Source organism: Rattus norvegicus, chromosome 16, assembly GCF_036323735.1.
Source record: "Rattus norvegicus strain BN/NHsdMcwi chromosome 16, GRCr8, whole genome shotgun sequence".
Classification (NCBI taxonomy): Eukaryota; Metazoa; Chordata; class Mammalia; order Rodentia; family Muridae; genus Rattus; species Rattus norvegicus.
The window spans coordinates 52249183-52270709 of NC_086034.1; the positions used below are offsets into that span (position 1 = coordinate 52249183).

At 44.0% G+C, this 21527-nt stretch overlaps 1 protein-coding gene and 1 long non-coding RNA gene across 6 annotated transcripts in view; one reads left to right on the plus strand and one right to left on the minus strand.

Moving 5' to 3' along the window:
- Window positions 1-21527, minus strand: part of Irf2 (interferon regulatory factor 2) — a 111766-nt gene that overhangs the window by 77328 nt on the left and 12911 nt on the right.
- Window positions 865-14048, plus strand: LOC134482504 (uncharacterized). Of its 2 annotated transcripts, none has more exons than XR_010058722.1 (2): window positions 865-2198; window positions 2585-14048. It is a non-coding gene; the product is annotated as an uncharacterized LOC134482504 (long non-coding RNA). The 2 variants fall into 2 exon arrangements; XR_010058721.1 differs by having other exon boundaries at window positions 13410-14048.

The following is a 21527-nucleotide window of genomic DNA, read 5'->3' on the forward strand; positions in this document are numbered from 1 at the left end:
TGGTGAGATGGCTCAGTAAGTAGAGGCACCTGCTGCCAAACCCGATGGCCTGAGTTCAATCCCCAGAACGCACGGTAGGATCATGGCAAGCTGCCCTCTGATTTCCACACACCCATCCTAGCACATACCCCCAATAAATGCAAAAATGGAGGAGAAGGAGGAGGAGCAGGAGAAGCAAAAGGAACAAGGGAAGGAGGAGAAGGAGAAGAGGAGGAGGAGAAGGAGCAGGAGGAGGAGGGGCAGAAGGAACAGAAGGAGGAGGAGGAAGAGGAGGAGGAAGAAGGGGAAAAGGAGGAAAAGGAGGAGGAGGAAGGGGAGGAGGAGCAGGAGGAGCAGGAGGAGGGGAAGGATTGGTAAATGTTAACCTGTAAGGGAAAAGACTGATAAACGGGGGCCTCTGTATAGTCTTAAAAATAGTTTCACAAAATATTTTTACTATGAAGGGGGAATTAACTTCACGACAAAAAAAAGGCTAACAACTCTTTAATCAAGTGAGGAAATGAACATCCTCGAGAAAAGGACAAATCAGTCGTAGGTGACCCACAAGAATGCAAGATGAGAGCATCACACCTGTGAGGATGTGATTTGAAAGTACCTGACCTGAATACCATCATGAGGAAATGCCCAAGGAGGCCGGATTGGCAGATATTCTATAGGATAATGGCCTCTAATTGTCCGGGGAAAAAAATGTCAAGTTCATGCAAGCTGAGGACAGATTAAAAAGGAAGGGCTCCTGAATGCAATGCCTGGCCCTGAATCAGACTCGACACAAAGGCCATTATTGAGACATCTGGCAAACTTGAATGGGTCTGTGGATTAATGGTACCAATGCACCAGTGCGTTTCCTGCTGGTGGTCATGCTGTGGTGATGTGTCTTTGATGTAGGAAAGACACACTCAAGTATGCAGGAGAGATGGGACATCAGAGTTACAAGTAACTTGCTGAGGATTCGGGGGGGGGGCGGTGTGAAAAAAAGGAATTCTTTGTACCACTCTTGTAACTTCGGTCTAAGTCTCAAATTAGTTCAAAAAGAGAGGACTTGGCAGGGAAGACAATAGCTAAGCATGTAAATAATTTACAAGGAAGGAGGAGAACAGATTTCTGCAAATAGAACCCCAGAAAACTCTTTTTTGTGGTGCCTCTGTTACACTTCGATTGTCTGCTATTCCAGGCACTGTATACCATTACCCATCTCTCCTGCCTGGTTTAAGGGCTGACCCTATGAAGCCACAATTATCTGGTCAATGAGCCTCTGAGTTTCATTTCCTGGGAAAGATGGGCAGCAGTACCAGTTCATAATTCACTTAAAGCTGTTATGGTGCACGGAAAATTAAAAAGATGACCGAAGAGGTTGCCTGCTTGCTTAGAGAAGTCTCTCAAATTTGGACATCAAAGACATACCTCCCCAGTGAAATTCCTATACTAAAATTTTAAAAAGGGCGGCTTTTACATTTTAAAACACCACTGATTTCACAGAAGCATTGAGTGACCTCCTATAGGTTAATTTGGTAAAAGAGGAAGACATCACAGGCATCCCTTGCTGGGTAGCCACCACAGAATGCACATCTTAGACGCCCCCACACACCGAGCCCCAGTAGTCAATTTCCAAAAAACTCTATTTTCCACCAGCCCCTAAAATTGTTCCAGCAACACGGGTTCCCAGCATCGGTTCATTTTGGAGCCTGATGGAGTAACCACTCCCAAAGCCTTTCGGGGCTCCACAAAAGCCTGCCGTGAGTAAGCTGCGCTCTGTTTCTCATTTGCAACTTTTCCTCATTTGCAGAAGGAAGCCTGAATGAACCTTCAGTTCTACTTGTTCCAGCCAGGCTGGAAACTGCAGTCACTGCGCTGACCTCAGAGAACCAAGCAGAGTACATATAACCATTGTCCAGGGGAACAGCTAAGACTCTGTGCTCAAGGAAAGGGAAGCCAGTGGCTCAAAAACAATTGCTTCCTTCTACAAAGACTGTACCAAGCAGCCATCCGGGCTGCCCTCCACTGCTCACAGGCCTGCCCAGGCAAAGGCTCTGCAGCCGAATCACAAGTTAAGATCTTGTTGGGTTTGCTGGAAGCCCACTGATGTCACAAGCACCGAGTCCCTTCCAGCCCCTGTGCTGTCATTGCTCCCCAAGCTGCTGGGGCGGGGGACAGGGAGTTTCTGCCCCAAGGTTTCTTCAGCTGTTTTGCCTCGGCCTCAAGTAAGTGCTCTTTCACTTGTTGCTACTGTCTGAGAAAGCGTCCTCCACTGGCTCCTGTGTGTGAACACTTAGTTCCCAGCTGGCAGTGAGGTTAGGGAGGTTTAGGAGATCGGTCGCTTTTTGGAACCCTTACGAGGTAGCACTTAGTGGGAGGAAGTATGCTATCGGCAAACCTTGGGATTTCTGGGCCAGCCCCACCTTCTGTCCGGGAAATGCTTGCTGATCATCCAGATGTGAGCGACAGCCTCTTACTCCTATTGTTGCAGCAAACAGACATTTCCACCACCTTGCCTTTTGTCTCAACTCTTTGTATCTAAATACATTGTACCCATATGAAAGTGTATCCAAATGTCAAAATAAACCTTTCCTCCCTTGATTCTTGCCAGGTATTGGGTAACAGCAACAACAACAAAAAAAAGTAACTGAGACCACCTATGGTGGGGCACACCTATAACCCCTGAGATAGAGGTAGGTGGATGGATTTCTGTGAGTTCAAAGTCAGCCTGGTCTACAGGGTGAGTTCCAGGACAGCCGGGGCAACATAGTGTCTAGTTAAAAAAGTGACTAATACATTGGCTTAGTCACTGATTTAGCTTCAAAATTACTCCCTAATCAAGATTTCTCAGCCTCCCCGAAGAAAGCCCCCACAAATCTGTGTACTCTAACAGTCAAGAAATCTCCATGATCAAAACCAATTCTGTCATAGCGTATGGCAAAAGCCAAAGGTTAATAAATATTTTTAAATAAATAACAAGGAACTTATTACAGTTGCCCCCTTATCCATTGTTTCCGTGGTTTTTACTAAAGGTCACACACTGTCTGAAAATATTATTGGAAGTTCCAAAAAAAAATTCATACATTTAAAGTAACTTATTATGCTATATGGTTAGAATTGTTATATTTTATTATTAATGTTGGGGTTTTTATTGTTTGTGTGTATGTGTGTGTATCTTTGGGGAGGGTGGGGGTGCAGGTAACTTGCAAAAGCCAGGTGGCTGTAAGATGTTGGAACCAAACTAGGGTCTTCTGGAAGATCAGCAAGCACACTTAACTTCTGAGCCATCTCTCTAGCAATAGCTCTTAATACCCTCTGGTATCCTACTGTGCTGAATTCATAATTAACTTCAGAGGTATGCATGCACAGGAAAAACATATGTGTGTGTGTGTATATAAGTATATGTATATGTATATGTACATGTATATGTATCAGCAGTTGCAAAGTATCCCCAGTGAGTATGTGAGGACTATGACATTAATGTCAAGCATCATGGTGAACAAAGGGAAATTCATAGGCAATAAAATATCTTTTATCTATCTACCTACATGTGCTATAGAAAATTCTGCTGAAGAAGGCAGTAGGGAATATATTTTTAATTCCATCTTATAAATAATGTTATATTATTTAGACTTACAAGATATCAGGATCTTGCCTGTTTTAAATTCCATATGTAGGAATTCACCAAGAATTTAAGCCTTCTTACCAGCAGTGCTTATAACTAACAATTCATGATGATGAGCATGATGACCATGTAATTTATTAACAAGGATGGGACAGTTTTGAGTATGGATCCAGCACTGGTGGTACAGATCAGTGGTTACCCTGGAAACAGATATTAAGAGGGACTATCCTTGAGAGAATCAAAAGTGGGGCCAGTGTTTGCCACATAGGTGAGACTTTGTCTAAGAAAAAAAGATGGGGCCATTCTTGGAAACCCAGAATAGGAGGGTCCTCTGTAAAAACTCCTGTGCTGGAACAAGCTTTGATTCAAGATCTGTGGGCTGGGAATATTTCAGAATTCCAATGGTTTGGATTTAGAAAGATGGTAAGGTACACAGACCATGTGGAACACAGGACCCTCAGCTGTGTCTAGGACAGACCCTCATAATCCAGCACAATAATATTCAGCAGCAAAGTTACACATCTGCACTGACTAGGGCAAAAGAAAGCTATGGTTAGCTTTATGCCAACACAGGGCAGATTGTACCGCCAGAAGAGTCGTGATAGCAACTTCCAGGCTTCTGTACCCTTTGAATTACAAATAAGGACAGTGAATCTCAAGTAATTTCCATCCTTGGGAATATATATATATATATATATATATATATATGTATATATATATGTATACTATATATACATATATATTAAAATATACTAGGCTTAATTTAATGAATAATTGCATTTTTAATTCTAATATACAAGAACTTAATGCAAACTCTGTCCCTATTAGAAAGTAGGAAAATCTGTTTCCTGAATATTTTTACAAAATTGAATCAGAAGTAACCATTTAAATGATCACTTCCTTTGAACAAGGTTTTCCTAGTCATGTGAATAAAAGTACCCTCTTTTATTAACCTAATGCATGAAATGTTTGTTTATAAAATAAGAATTAAACAAGCTTCAAAAATGTCCTAAAGCTTCTTTATAATGACATTTGCTGTGCCCTTGTTTGTTCTCCTGTGAGCTTTAATACGTATTTGGGGCCAGCAAGATGGCTCGGCAAGTTAAGGCACTCACTGCCAAGGCTAACGGGCCAAGTTTAATTCCTATAACCCACATTGTGAGGGAGAGAACAGTCTCTGGAAAGCCGTGCTCTGATCTCCACACTCACACCAGGGCACACTGTCTTAGTTGGTGTTCTACTGCTGTGAAGAGACACCGTGACCACAGCAACTCTTATAAAACTAATATTTAATTGAGGCTGGCTTACAGTTCAGAGGTTTAGTTCATTATCCTAAGGCAGGAAGCCTGGCACTGTTCAGGCAGACATGGTGCTGGGGGAGCTGAAAGTTCTGCGTCTTGATCCAAAGAAAGCCAGGAGGAGACTGGATTCCACATTGGGTGGAGTTTGAGCATAAGAGCCTGCCCCCACAGTGACACATTTGATCCAACAAATCCACACCTCCTAATAGCGCTACTCCCCCTGGGCCAAGCATTCAAAGATGTGAGTCTATGGGGATCATGCTTATTCAAACCACCACACATACACACACACACACACACACACACACACACACACACACAGACACACACACGCTCACACACACTCACACACACAGACATGCACACAACAAGCAAATAAGTAAGTATAAATGTTTTATTCCAAAAGTTATTCTAAAGGCAATTTATTATATATTGGGTGCTATGTCTGACGAATTAGATTGAGTTTATTGTTTGTTTCTGTATTTATTGGGACAAGGTCCATATCCATATGCAAACTGGGATCTGTGCTTCTGCTGGGATAAGCCTCACCCCTATGATAAAACTAAACATGGGTAATGGGATGGGTAAGATTTAAAGCATTTCTTAAAATTCCTGGAAAGCCTACTGGCCATATGACTTTTCTCACTCAATTCTGATTGAAAGGAAAAGGACGTCGCAGTGATGTGAGGACTGGAGACCTCAAAAGCACTTGTGTTGTGTGGCAGGCCTGAGCACACACCACTAAGGACGGAACAAAAACAGTAACACTGAAGAGAGTGGAGGGGAAGGGTCCCCAAGACTCCTTCTGAACAGGCCCAACACTTAATTATGCCTAAATTGAACTGCATATATGTATATAAAAAAGTTTAAAACTTTCTTCAAAAACATGCTTTCCACATTCCTCAGGTGACCGTGGGCCAGGGGATGGTCATGACAGCAGTGACCAGAGACTGCATATCTGCCATTCAACTCAGCATGGTTTCTCACTGATGTCACCCTGTGAGGTCCCTACCATTGCCACCTTGATTCACAGAAGATTCTGACTGTGCCTCAGTCTGTGTCACACCAGATGCTCAAACACCTGAGTTCCATTAGCATAGTTGCTGGGTAACCAAAACTGATCTTCAGCCTTCAGAGGTAGCATTGCTAACAGGAAATCCCCAGGGGACAAACTTTCACTACTTGTGCCCTTTGGGCCCTCAAACATAAAGGTTGGGTTAGGGAGCTCTCTGGCAATGCTCTCCCTGGGTCTGGTACCTGAACTCTATCATCTTCCCGAGCCCATGTGTCACACAGAAGGAATGCCACATTGTTCATTGGGTGCAACACATTCGCTTTGTTTAGCTTGAAGGAAGGACAATGAAAACTGCAATCACCCACAAACACAGATAGAACGAGAAGATAGGCGAGCTGTCTGGGACTTTTTCTAAAAGAGGAAGTCTTGTAACCTCACATAACCCCAGGGTTGTGCAGATAAAAACAAACTTTTGTTTTCCAATCCATAACAACGAATCCAGCAGCAAAGGGAGCTTGGCTTTAAAGCCTGAATCCCACCGTGCCCTCTGCAGTGTCCATCTAGAAAACAGGGTGAGCCAGGAGGTGAGCCAAGAGGGACCCAACACTCATCCTGTCCATTTGAGCTTCCAGGGTGAAGCAGGCAAGACCTGGAAGGAAGCCATAGCACTGTCCCCTGCCTTTTGTGTCCTGGTGGCTGGCAGAAAAGAGGGAGTTTTGAAACACTGACCAGGGACTTGCTCTTCAAAGTGATTTTCCACTCTTTCCAAAAGATCGCTTTCCAAGTTATAATTTCCCTACAACCAGAGGTTTGCTGAATTTTTTCGTTTTGGTTTTGGTTTTGGTTTGCTTTGTTTTGTTTGCAATGTATTTTTCCGTGTGTGTGTGTGTGTGTGTGTGTGTGTGTGTGTGTGTGTGTGTGTGTTTGTTTGTACGCACACACATGCATGTGCACACATTGGAAAACACACAAGAGGATACCTGGGCTTGCTGGCTACTTAGTCTAGCCTAATGAAGGAGCCAGCCAATGAGAGACCCTGTCTCAAAATCCAAATTCTTTCCCAGTCAGGGAAGCCTCTTTTCTGGGGTAAGGGTTCCGAGATTAAGGACACCTCTGAACTTAGATTTGGTTCTTAGAACCCATGTGGCAAGTCACAACTGTCTATAACTCTAATTCTAGGTTATCCGGTGCCACCTCTGATCTCCATGGGCACTGTGCACACATGGTTCCCATGCATGCACACAGTCAAACACTTATATACGTACAATAAAAATAAACAAATCCTTAAAATTATGTTGTAGGGCACCTGAACAATGATACTAAGATTGTCCTCTGGTCTAAACACACACACACACACACACACACACACACACACACACACACACACACACGGGGGGATATTAAAATACTTTACATCTCACATGTATTATGGATTATAAAAATAGGTACAAATTTTCCAGATGGAAACTCGGCAATAAGCAAAAAAAGTTTTAAATGGTCCTATGAAGCTCAGTGATGTCATTTCCAAGGATGTTTCTCAAGTAATTTAGTCGTGAGAGAAACCTGTTTTCTTTTTTAAAAAAAAAATCTATCATTGAATTTGTTGCAGATACAAATGTAAATAATTTTGCAGACCTAAAGAGGTTTTTAAAAACAAACAAACAAAGCTGTGTGGCATTGGACAAAATAAATTATTGTCCAGATACAACTAAATTATAACTTTTTTATTTTATTCCATCAGTTTTTAAAATAATTGTTTTCTAGAACGATTCTATACCTGGCTTTGGGGAACGTTAAAGCCATGCTGGGGGAAGCACGTGTGCTTGGCCCCCAGACCCAGCACTGGATGACATCAGTTTGGGCAAAGCAAGAACCACGGCCAGACTTCCAAGCATATGGGTTCATGCTCTGCTGCCTTCTCACATAGTTTCTCCACATGAAAAATGAGGAGAAAGAGACCCTAATTTTCCCAGAATCAGCATCTCCTCCGAACATTCAGAGTTTACAGAACAGGAGACAGAAAACGAGGTCTGAAACACAGTTTCTTGTTGAAAGGAGTTGAAAGGCGGGCACTCGAGACCTCTCTTTCCCTTCTGAGATGAAGGTGTTTTGGCATCCACAAGCCCAGATAGGACTGCTTTGACTTCATGCACACCCGAAAAATAGCAAGATGCTCTTCAGCTCTCAGGGAGGCTGCACCCCAATGAGTCCAGAGAGCTGAAAATGCTCTGTTGTCACACCTAAGGTTTGCACCACAGTTCAGCCACAGAGCGTATTGCTAACCTGTGCGCCACAGTTCAGCAAGCTGCAGAATGCTGACAGACCTTCGTGTGGTCCCGTAGCCAGCTAAATAGGAGCTGTGGTTCGCTGCACTGCCTACGATCATGAGGAAATAGACTGATGAGTATCACTATTAGGTCAACAAATCATAAACCCAAACCATCATAAATCGTGGGCAGGCTATATACGGGGAAAATAAATTAAGACGGGGCAGGATGGCGCTGGACAGATGGTTCAGAAGTCAAAAGCAGTAACTGCTCTTCCAGAGGTTCCAGGTTCCGTTCCCAACACCCAGATCACAGCTCAGAGCCATCTGTAACTCTCCAGTCCCAGGAGAGCCAACACATTCTTCTAGCCGTCTTTCCTAGGCATGCAGGTTGTACAAAGACACACGTGCATACAAAACACCTGTATTATACATACATATTATACGTATTATACATAGAAATAAGGAAGGAAGGGCGGCCATGAACTCAGGTTGAGAAAGGCAGCATGGCAGTATATAGGCAGAATCAAAATGATCTGAGCTGTTCCGGACCCACGTCCTTCTTTACGTTAACAGATCTACAAAGAGGTCTGTTTAGGGCTCCAGCTATACCTCAGTGTAGAGCCATTGCCTAGCGTCCATGAGGCCTTGGGTTCAGTTCCTGGTATCACAAAGAAGAAGAAAACAAGAATAGCAGAAGGTAGAGAGGTAGCTCAGCAGTTACGGGCACTGTCTGCTCTTGCAAAGGGCCCAGGTTCAATTCCCAGAACCCACCTGGCTGCTTACAGCCATTTGTAATTCCAGAGGATGCAACACACTCTTCTAGCCTTCTCTGGCACGAGCCTTGCATGTGGTGCAGGCAAACCACCTACACACATTAGAAAGAAATGAAGAGGGAAGAGGGTATATTTTGAGGGGAGCCATCTTCGACACTAATATGTTCAGTACATTGGTTAGCAAAGCCAAAGAACAGGATGCTTAGAGGGGCCACTGAAACCTACCAAAACTTTGCAAAACCTTCAATTTGTTCACTGCCATCTTTTTTTTTCATGCCTATTGCTTGCAGAATGCAGTGAAAAACAAGATGGCTTCCCAAACACAGAGAAACACCTGCTGTAGGAAAGTTTGCTGCTGCACTGCCTCCCTGTGAGATTAAATGGTTCTCTTCTTCACCTCATATTCATGACCTTCTTGACAGAATTCCTCCAAAGGTTTTCTTTATGCTTCCCTTCTTCTAGTAATCACTCAATAAAGGGCACTCACTTATTGTTAATTTCATCTTCATCATCATCATCATCATCACCACCACCACCACCACCATCATCATCATCATCACATCTAACACAGTGCCTTATGTTCAGATAAAGTTTGCCTCCAAAATACAAATGTGAACTATGAACTTAGGCACTGAGTTTTCAGAGTTTGCATCTATTCTTGGGAGAAACCATCATCACCAATGAATTCCAATGGTAAAGAGCTAAAATTGCTCCCTCTTCCAGGTACAAGAATCTGTCTTGATGCAGGGACACACTTCGTCCCTGTAAGCAGGAGGAGTGCTGTGGCACACTGTTAAATGACACTCACTGTCTCCCCATTTCCAAACAGTTGCCAAAAGTCAAAGCTCGTGTGCATTGCATAGCTGCCAAGTTCTCCTCTGAGGCAAAACCACAGTGAGGCTCGCAGGATGCCTCGGTGGGCAAAGGCACTCACCTGCTGCCAAGCCTGACGACCCAAGTTCAATCCCTGAGACCCAGGGGATTTGGCGATCCCAAGCGTCTTTTGACCTCTGCACATGCAGTGTGGCGTGTGCTCCCCACTCCCATACACACAATAAATAGGTAAACCTTTGAAAGCTTTTTTAATCCACAGCAGTTCCCTTCTTTCGCCTTATTAAAATCTAACACGGTAGAAATATCTCAGGTTCGGTGTCAAGCACACCTAGATTTGAATGTTACCCACATAGAGCCTGATAGAATGTCTATCATCCACACTCATAACCAAAATCCTAATAGAGCCATGCAGAACTACTGTGAGACTGCACTGGTCTCCTCTAGATTTCTCCAAAGAGGCATCAAATGACAAGGCAAGCTCTACTTAACAGAGAAGACAGATACAGACTCCCCAGAGAGAACCCAAAGGCATCCATGGGATAGACGCATATCCCCTGCCCTGAACAGGGTTGACCCGATGAATGCCCCCAATACCTCCTTGCTCAAAATCTATGACTAACTCCACAATGTGGATCAAACGCCTCACTCCAGCCTCTGCAATACACCTCCATTCCACCTTCCCAACCCTTTCTTCCTCTGACTCCTCCCACCTAATGACACCAACATTCACACCACAGACCGGAAGACAGGCTTATCACTGTACAAAGTCCTTATGCAAGCAAGCGTCTTACCTTACATACTATTGCACACCCTTTCAGCTTATCAGGAATAGCACTTTGTGCATAATGATATCTACCGATTAGTAATCAATAAGGAAGTAGATGAGTCCCCTTTGGAGAGCAGATGGGACAGGGAGGGGAAGGTCTATTAACATATCGTCCCTGTGTTGTGATAATTCACCAAGTATGGGCGATAAGGAAAGAAATGATTGCACAGAAGCACAAAGGCTAAAACACTGAACCAACTTACTATTTTCACATCATCCGGGGAATTCAGTCTAAGCATATTAACAAGCTTTTAAATTTATTTAACATTTCATTTTTTTAAAAAAAGCCTTCATTGACTCATGCACCATGAAGAGCAAATATAAGGCATCAAGCATTAGGAAGAGCTCTGTGAAAGACCCAAAGATGGCTCAGACACGGTACCCAAAGGAGGTACCGTGCAGTGAAAGAGTCAGGCACATCCAAGTAAAGACAAGTCATGATGCCCCAAAGGTGCCACAAGCGAAGCCTACTGGGGATGCTGGAGTAGCGCGGATCCCTCTCCTGCTACAATGCCTTCCCAGTGTGGGCCTCTAACGCAGCAGTCCAGCAAAGCTCTACATCACACTCACCTCCACCATTGTACCGGCATCTCACAGACTGACACCCTGTGTCATCCATAGGTGGAGTGTCTGGTAACGGTGGAGAGACCTCTGCTTTCTTACCTAACAGCTCAGAAAAAATGGAGGCCAGAAGGTTTCAAAGAAGAGGAGACATCTGAACTAAGCCTGAAAGATAGATGATCCTTGGGCAAAAAAAGAAGGGGAAACTATTCCAGAAAAAGATAAGAAGGGAGAAAGACAAGAGTACGGAGGCGTATGGGTGCATTTGAACCATTATTAATAAGAGAAGTGTTGGCAGATGTTGGAGAAATGGCTGCAAGCCTTGATGTTGGGCATGGCTACTCAAGAGAGCCTCTGGCCCTGGTGCCTTATAGGGGTCCTTATGAGCTGGGGGGTAGAGACTCCCAATTCAGAGCACACAGAGATAGATGTGACTGGCATGCTTTTCTACCCCACTGTCCGCTCTGTGTCTCTTTCCAGGAAGCATAAGCCATGGCCTCTATTATCTCTAACCTAAAATGGGCAGGCAATAAGAACTGGAGAACTAATCAACCATCACTGTTGTCATTTACGGACTGTCTCTAGGCAAGCCACTTTGCTCTGCCCTGTGAAAAGCACTCCACTGCCCTCCAGAATGCATAACTGGTTCCAAAAGGCAGTTATTTTTAATTGAGTATAGAAGAAAATAAATTGAAATAAGCCCCATAAACAGGTAAGGTCTCTAAGTAAGAGCTTCACATCTTATTCCTGCAAGGAAGAGTTTAGCAAACGTCTAATAAATGCCCTTGTGGCAGCCTATCAAGCTCGGTGTTCTGACCACCACAGCCAGGGGCAATGCTGCAAGAGTGCATAGGAAGAAGTCTCAACCACACAACCGCCAACACAAGGGGCTTCCTCCAGTCCGGAGTTTAATCCCTAAACTGAGGTGTGCCACCTGAGGAAGGAGGCCTCATGCAGAGCAACAGCTAGGAGGAATGGCCAAATGACTCCCCTAAACAAAGAAAGCCCCACCCTACACAAGATTGCCCTGCCAAGGCCTGCACTGCTGTTCTTCACCCACTCTGACCTTATGCAAACTTGAGACTTTACCCTTATCTTGCATTGAGGATTACAAAGCCACTCAGAATCACTTCACTTTTTAGTGAATCAATTCAAAACAAAAGAGAGCACGAGAAATATTTTCCACCTTCGTATCACTTCCCCTTAGAAACAAACAAAGCAGTCAAGCTGGGGTGTTCTTCAGGGAGGGTACTTGCCAAGCATGTACAAAGCTTCTGGTTTTATTCCCAACATTATGAGAGAAGGAGGGAGGGAGGGAGGGAGGGAGGGAGGGAGGGAGGGAGGGAGGGAGGGAGGGAGGGACTCAATCTGCAGGATGAGCCTGGTTACTAACACAGACAGCACCCAGTCGGTTTTGCACTGCCCGTCAAGTCTGTGGCCAACACACACACCCTTTTATTGCTTCTCACACATCCCAGGTGCAGAGTTCTGACGACTTAACAACAGCCATTATCTTCTGAAACATAAAAGGGAAACATATTCCAAAGCCTTGGTAATATTCTCTCATAGAAAGAAGGAAGGAAGGAAGGAAAGAAAGAAAGAAGGGAGGGAGGGAGGGAGGGAGGGAGGGAGGGAGGGAGGGAGGGAGGGAGGGAAAGAAGGAAGAAAGGGAAGAAAGAAGAAAAGAAAAACTTTGTTCTAACACCAGATAAGACCTTTCCTAACTGGGGAAGTAGAAAGTTGGCATATCACTCACACGCATGTGCTGGCACACCTATGTTCTAGCATAGCATCACTCACACATATGTGCTGGCACAAGTATGTGCTGGCATGGAATCACTCACACATATGTGCTGGCATGGCAACATTCACATGTATGTGCTGGCATGGCAACATTCACATGTATGTGCTGGCATGGCATCACGTATGTGCTGCCAAGCACAGACCGTGACAGCCCCGCTGACTCGTCTGCTCAGCCACACTGGATAGCTCTCCAGGCTCCAGCTGCAAAAGGAACTTACAGCCTAACCTGTCTTCTCTTTCTCTTCTGTTCTGCCAACCACAATTGCCCGGCTTGCCCGTTGGTTACCAACTGACATTGTCTCTCTCCTCCCAGAGTTGAATAAAGCCCACTCTTATGATCTCATCTCCCCTCTCATCCCTCAGGTAGCTTTATACTTGATATGCTTCTCTGATGCTCATACGTCTTCATTTTCTTCTTTGTCACCCCAGATGGTTGCACCTGCTTTCTCCATCGCTAAACTGTAAGATCTTGGAGAACGTGGCTTGGAATTTCTCGGCTCTGCGTCTTCATAGAGCAGTGCTTCACATACAGCTGCTTGAAAACATCTGCTGAAGGAATTGACTCCCGCGAGAGTTTTCTTTACACTTGTTTGCAGAGTCGTCTTCAGCTTAATTTCATCCCTGTCATGTCCACTGGCACAGTACTTACAGTTAATTTTAGGGATTCTTGGGGGCGGGGAGAGGTTTCGCCCTGGGGCTGAAGAAATGGCTATTCAGAGCACTGGCGGCTTTTGCAGAGGGCCTGAGTTTGGTTCCCAGCACCCACACTGTAGCCCACAGCCATCTATAACTCCACTTCCTGGAGGTCTGATACCCACTCCTGACCTCCATGGGCATGGCATGCACTTAGTACACAGGTGTGGGCACATGCTCATGAATAAAAATAAATTCGTATCCTTAAAACGGGGGTGGGGGAATAAAAAGCTCTGTGATTTCTTTTACTACCCCCCCTTATGTCAGATGCAACATCAGGCGTCTTTCCCCATACTTAAAATTCACTGGATTATCATCTGCATTAACTGGTCAGGCTGTGTCATTGAATAAAATCAATGAATGAATGAAGTAAAACTCTGAGCATAAATGTCAACTAACAATGAACTTGTTATGATGCAAATGGGATTTCATCCAACATCTTCACCTATAGCTCTTGTAAGAAAAAGTAACAAGTTCCTCATTCTGGGGCTGTGCACAGCAACGCACACTTGTGCAAGGAGGCTGAGGCAGTAGGATCACAACCTTGAGGTGGATCTGAACTTCATCCTAAAGCTCTGTCTCAGAAACCAAAGGTTCCTTGTCACGTTGGTGATTCATAACAAACACTCAAATGTCTCGGTTCACTTAACAGAACTGCTATTACAGCAGTACATGTTTTCCATCCACATAGTACAGTACTGAACCACTACAAAAAGGACTGTCCTAAGGCTGAACTGATGTACTTCCCCCGGGACACTACACAAATGCTGGGCTGACTCTGTAAAGATTACCTCTGAAGTGAAACCTTCCATTCTGTGGAGAAACTCCTAAAGACTCAGGATGTTAAAAATTTCCCAGGTCTCAGGAAGTCCCTGAAACATAGCAGATTCACAAGACAGCTTCCTCCCTATAAGCAGTAAGGAGAGCTGAGAGAGTATAGCTTGAGTATACCAGCTATAGGATAGAATACAGTATAGTATTGTGGTATAGCTGCTTGGAAGCTGTGCAGTGAACTCCGAGGTTCCACTCCCATGAGTCATTCCCATGCTAGGATGGGACTTCAGTACATGCCTTTGAATAACCCACACTCCTGGGAGCAAACACTTCAGGAAGTGGCCCCATTGGTTCAAGTTGAACATTGGTGGCATCCTTACTGTGGCCTGCCATGGTCCTCTATCTGGGATGAGCAAAGATGTTCAAATGCCCCCAGGATAGTGTCATGCAACAGATCCCAGGGTCCAGGGGATTTATCAGTCCCAAGCAGTTACCCTAAAACCTAGGGGGGACTGTCATTAACTCACATTCACACATCCACTCCCTGATGTTTATTCTTTTCCCTTAAAAATAGAAATTTTAGTGGTAGAGCACTTACCTAGGAAGCGCAAGGCCCTGGGTTTGGTCCCCAGCTCCGAAAAAAAGAACCAAAAAAATAGAAATTTTAGGGCTTGAAATACAGTTGAAAAAAAATGATTTACTACACAGTCCAATGAAATAAGAGCCTGCACAGCAAGACAGCTATAGTCACCAAAGAAACTCGTAATCTGGGGGCTGGAGAGAGGGTTTAGAATTTAAAGGCATTTGCTGCTCTTGCAGAGAATCTGGATTTACCCACACGGTAGCTCACAACCACCCCTAACTCCACTTCCCAGATATCCAATGTCTCTTCTGACATTCAAGGGGAACACACGCACACACGCACGAACACACACACGCACACACATACGCACACACATGCATGAACACACACGCACCCTAGCATGGGCTATGACTCATGGGAGCGGAACCTCAGAGCTCACACTGCACAGCTTCCGAGCAGCTATACTGCAATGCTATACTGTGTCCTATCTTGTAGCTGGTGTACTCTAGCTATACTCTCTCAGCTGTCCTCACTGCTTGTGGGGAGGAAGACATCTTATGAATCTGTTTGTAATCTGTACTGAGATCTACATTGAAAAAGAAAAACCAATAGACTCACACCTTGGAGCTATAGCAAAAGCTATGGTTTCGAGTTAAAGGCATGAGCATTCTTCCCTCTGTCCAGAGGGCTGGGTATCGTCCAGAGGATTGATTGGACGGAGATGCTCTCAGCTCAATGAGAAGCACTTTTAAGTTGATACTTAGAAGGCAACAAAGGAAATTTAAAGTTTTGCTTGTGACTATAATAGGAGCAGTACCTCACCAAAGCTAGATTACTCGCTCGTCAGAACTCCGTGGATGAATGTTCAATCGGAACTCTCAGATTCCAAATACACTACAGGCAGTTGCTACATAGAGAGAAGGAAAGAAATCTGAAATGTCTGATCTTTCGCACACCTTAAAGCACTTCCATAGACCTCTACAACTTGCATTTGCACAGCTTCAGTCACTTTCTTAGATCTTCACAACTTCCTGAAGCTTTCACATCCCCAGAGCTTTCAAACTTGCATTTACATACCTTAAGTGACTTCCTCAGACTCTCACAACTCACATTAAACTTTAAACCTACTCTTTGCATCCAGTCATTTACCAAGAGACACCGGTGGTTGATTACTGAGAGCAGTCACGGCAAAGCAAGTGCCTTTAAATAAAGAAATAGTAAAAAGTTACATTGAAACCTGCTTTTTGAGTTTATCTTTTTCTGTGGGAAAGCTTCCAACAAGGTAAACTGTCCGTGGCTGCCTTTTTCAGCAGAGGACCTCTTGAAAAATGAGGCCCGATGCGGTCTGAGCTTACAGATGAAATGAACTGTCCGGGCATCTGCAGCAGCCTTAGTGGGAGGGGCTATTTTGCTCGATGCTGTTAAACTGAGGAAGCTAGTTAGCTGTCAACACCATCGGAGATCTGAGACAGATAAATTATAGCAGAAAGTATAACCCCAATGATCTATGTATCAATTAAAATGACAGATAAGCAGAGAGCTCAGCTAGCTACCCCAGGCTCCCAGAAGGTTTTGATTGTTTTTGTTTAGGGCTTTTTGGGGTTTTGGGGAGGGGGGGGCAGAGGAAGGGTGGCAGCCATTGGTCTTCGGCTGCCACACGGGACAGCATAGGCCTGCTGCTGCTAAACCCAGAAGGTCAGAGACCTTCCTGTGGAGAAGGAACTTGGAAAACCTGACCTATATCGATGAGGCAGAATAGAGTTGTCAACTCAACAGGGCCCATAGTTTGGGCAGGGTCCTGGCAGTGGGTCCAGTGGCTGGTGCTGCCATAATCCATGTAGAGTTGTCTGTGCCCCATCATCTTTGGAGATCTTAGGGTTGTCCCTAAGAGCTGGTGTTTCTATCAATCAGGGCAAGATTTTTACACTAAACATTTCAAATGCCACATCCAGGAGACCTCTGAAGAGTTTGAGGACTCTTATCTATTAAGTATTCCTGATTTTAAACAAACTTCATTTTTAGTTACTTGTTCTAAGCTTAACCTTGCAAACGTAAAGAGGAAGCTAAATAAAGCTTGTCACTGTAAATGAATCGTATCTGTAATTAACGTGACTGTGAGCACAGAGGTAAACTTGAACATTTGTAAGGTGAGCATTAACTGCCACATCTCAATTATCTTTAAGCCATTATGACAAGCTAGTAGCCTTCATAAAATTTGCACTTTAAAGCTTTATCCCTGTTAAGTTGAGCCTTAAAAATTTGAGTGGAAGATTTAACTGAAGACCCTTTAGCATCAAAATAAACCCATAAATTCAGTCTGTAGAGAAACTTTACTAGACCAAAAATAAAGATCACGAAGAGACTAGACACCTCACTCTGATGACTCTCATACTACACCATTACAGAGTGCCACCATTTCTTGTATGACTCGTTTTATCCAAATACCTAAAGAGTTAGCAAAGACAGAGAGGCTACACACAGATCTTTAAGACAATTACTATTACCCTGAGTAGATCTCCAGAATTCATAAACCTACTTATCAAACATTTGTTGTTCCTTACCTACGTGTTCTAGAAGTCTGGTGTTGAGAAGTTAGCCAAGACATAGCAGTTCAACAGACATCTCTAAGTCAGTTTCTGCTAACACGAGTATACCTTTATAACCTTAAAATAAAGCATGCTCTATTCAACAAACCTCTTTTCCTTATCTAAAATTTTATAGGATCCTGGTATAGAAGAGCGATTAAAAGTGTGACTGTTTAGTCATATATCTCTAAGAATATCTTTATAACCTTGGGGATTTATCATAATACAGAAATCCATCCCATTCCAAGATAATCGGAGGCCTGCTGTTGCCTCCTGAGTCTGAAGGGAGATTCAGTGATAAGCAGAGAGCTCAGTAGGGCCTTGAAGTTTTATGAGTGTTGCCTTGGTTGGTATATATCACATGGTCATCCTAAGGGAGGGGTGGTGAAGTTACATTGCACCTACTCTTCTAACTTTAGTAAAAACTTACTGCCAGGCACAGGGTTGCTTCCCTCCTGATGAGGTCATCGGCCAAGATGGAGGTGAGCCACTTGGCTGCTATTTAAAAACATTTTCCTAGTAGATCTATTTTTTAAACAATAGTTAAATCCAAGTTATACAGACAACATATCCTAAGATCTATCTTAAGAGTCGAATCACATCCATAATAAGAGAAAATTAAGATTACTTTGTATCGACTTTTAATTCATTTGTTATAAATCTTCAGCTACATTTTTGTTACGGATTTTTAAATCATGCCCAATGAACTTACTTATCTTAAGACAGTTTACAGGATAGTCTTAAAAGATCTTGGGGGGACCTAAGAGCGAAGAAATTGTAGAGATAAAAGATTTTTAAAAGTGGAAAAGTAGAAAAACTTTAGCGGTGAGAGGCTTGGAAGTGTAGAGCAAGTAGTAAGAGATTTGGGGGGCCATTTGTGCAGTGGCAGGAGCTGTAACCAGATGCTCTGAAAATCGGGAGTGGCGATTTTTGTTCATTGATTGAGCTATACTGCACTGAGGCTAAGTCATTTGTGGTAAGACAGGGAGCCTTTACCAAAACCTCTGGGCCCAAGAAGAAAAAGAGAAAAGGCCATATAAGGCCTGGGAGGTTGTAAGGAAGCTACTCGCTTGGGAGGGCTACAGAGGCAGTGGGAGGAGGGAGCGGAGAGACCGAAGGGACAGGGGTTAAGATAGGAACTCTATCTGAGGGAAGACTCCAATATCATGGAGACCAGAGGGTTTAAGGACGATTTGGGGTCACAGCTCCATAGCTCCTAGGAGGAGTAAAGGAAGCTCCTGAAGGGAGCAGAAGTGGTACATGCTGTAAGGACAAGACTTTCAACGTGGGGCTTCCCCACGCAGACTGAGAGACTAGTGGGGCAGAAACAAACCAATCATAGAGGAGAGGCATCCCTTTCCACATGATAGGGACTAAGTAGGGAGAAAGGAGCTGGCACACCATGTGGCTTTCATAATAATAATGGTAGACAAAGCAGGCAGCTTGCCTGGTAGAGGACGTGAGACAAGTGGTTAGAGCAGGTAGAGGAGAAACCAGTTGAAGAGATGGACTGGGGGAGCCTTTTGGGGAAAGGGAGGGTCCCAACAGAGGAAGAGGAGCAAGTGCCTCAGGAGAGAGATCCCTACAAGAGCTTAGTGGAGTGGGGAAACGGAGAGGTGCCCAGGTAAAAATACCTCAAATGGATATTTTTTTACTGCGATCTTGAAAGCAGCCTCACTCCGAAGAGCCCCAGTGTCCACCCACAGATGAAGGGATTAACATACTACACGGGAACATCTTTCATTAGGAAATCGAGATGAATCCTGACACATGCCATAGTAAAGCTGACTGAAGAAAACTTGCTGCCGAGGGATGTGCCTCACACGGCAGGCAAATGTGGTTTGCGTCCACTGACACCAAGAGTCACGTTCCCTGAGAAGGGGGCACCGTGGTTTCCAGGCACCGAGACAAACGAAGTGACTGTTAAATATGAATCGAGTTTCTGCTGAGATGACTTTTTTTTAATTCAGGAAATGGTTAGTGGTGAGAATTACACAACGCTGTAAATGAACGTAATGCCACTGAAACTGTCCATTTAAAGATGACTGGAAGGGCAAGTTTTATGACTTAAAACTTGCAACAGAAAAAGAAAGCGTGAAAAACAAGGAGTGCATTTATTTATAAGTTCACCACTCTCTGCCCCTGTTTTCTTCGGTCTCCTCTGATGAATAGTAACTATTTTTTAACACATGTGATTTGATGTATTCACTACAGACACACACACACTGAAAGAGAAAGAGAGAGGGAGAGGGGGGAGGGTAAGGGGAAGAGAGGGAGTACAGTAATCGGGAGAGGGGGAGGGGGCATTTTTTTAAATTAACTGAAGGTCAATTTTCCCTTCATGGGGATGTTCTCTCAGACCAGGTGAGAAGAAAGCTCCACAAATTACTCCATGAGGCAAGTTCTCTCAGCACAAGCATCCAAGGAGAGATTGAGGCAGCATTTATTCATGACCAGTGACTGCATCTACCCCAGGGGAAAAGGAAGTATCAAGTGGAGACAGCCATCAGCCTGAGTCACATCAGTTTTCCTCAATGAACTGAGGACCCTGACAGGAGCTCTATAGGCCACAGTTATATGTGGAAGTATCCCGGGAAAATTCCAGTAACATCAAAACAGTCTATGGTTTTAGGCCTGTTTTACAATCTACCAATGATCATGTCTCTAAAGCAATCAGATATATACACCTGGTCAAAAAAAAAAATCTGTCCTGTGCTCGCCATGGCTTCCCCAACAAGATGAGAGAAATGTGGCATGGCTCTTGGATTCACAGACAAACTCTAGTGCTAAAACCATTCTCTTTCTTTAGTTGCCTAGTTACTTGGCCCTGCTATAGATAACAGAGGCTCCTTGGTGTGGAGAATGGAGATACCTAGCTAGGACAACCCTCTTCCCTCTTCACTTAGCACCACATAATGCCCAAGACCCAACACACAGTTGATCCTTTCTGCCAAGTACCTTCCTCAATCCCATCCCCCAAACCTTAGCTGTATTGATATTCAAGAAATATACGATCAATAATCAAGATTTTCCATACTCTAAAGCCACCTGTCCCTAGCAAGTCCTCTCCTATATTTTGTAGCAACTCTGAATGCATGAGTCATCAATGTTACGTATCTGAAAATGAAAGGACCAGTTCATCTACAGCTCCTTTATGAGATGTCAAGGTTCTACCTTCCATCTACAAAGGGGAGCTTCATATATGGAGGCAGGTAGCAATGTGCCCCACATCCCTAGACACCTGCTGTAGGGACAACAGCCTGACTTGTCTTTTACAGTTTTTCTTTCCTCGTTAAGAAGTCCTTAACTTGAAAGGTGAAACCAGCCATGCATGAAAGTTAAATTCTCCCATACGAGGAAAACATCAAAACCCCTAAGAAAGACTCATTATACAGACGAGCCTTCCGGATTATTATTTTAAAGCGAGATTATATTTTTCTGTTCTTCTGTCAGTTGCAAATCCCTAAACCAACCAGAATTTGCTTAAAACTAATCTGCTGTGTTTTCATTGGAAAAGAATAATCGGGAAAGTTCTACCCCTCCGGACCGGCTGGGATTTTTGCTGCCGAACGCTTTGGTTTAGTCTTTATTTTTCTAGCTGCTGGCCCTGCTAACAGGATTCCGTGAAGGTCACATTTAATCTTGCAGCGACAAGCTACCTAAGCATTTCTTAGGTTGGCTTCAGTAAAAATAAATTGCCTTAGCTCTGTGGACCGGCCTGGTGCTTCAGCCCAACAATTAAAGTCAAGGGGAACAAATGGAAGCCACTGTAAAACACTGCATTTGATTTCAAAGGAGTTTCACTGCACAGGTTAAAGGCTGGAAGTCTGTGTTAATCTCAGTAACAAAGGCATGGCTACTTCAATCCACATAGAAAACAGTAGTTCTCAGAAGCTTGTCTCCAGTTTGCCA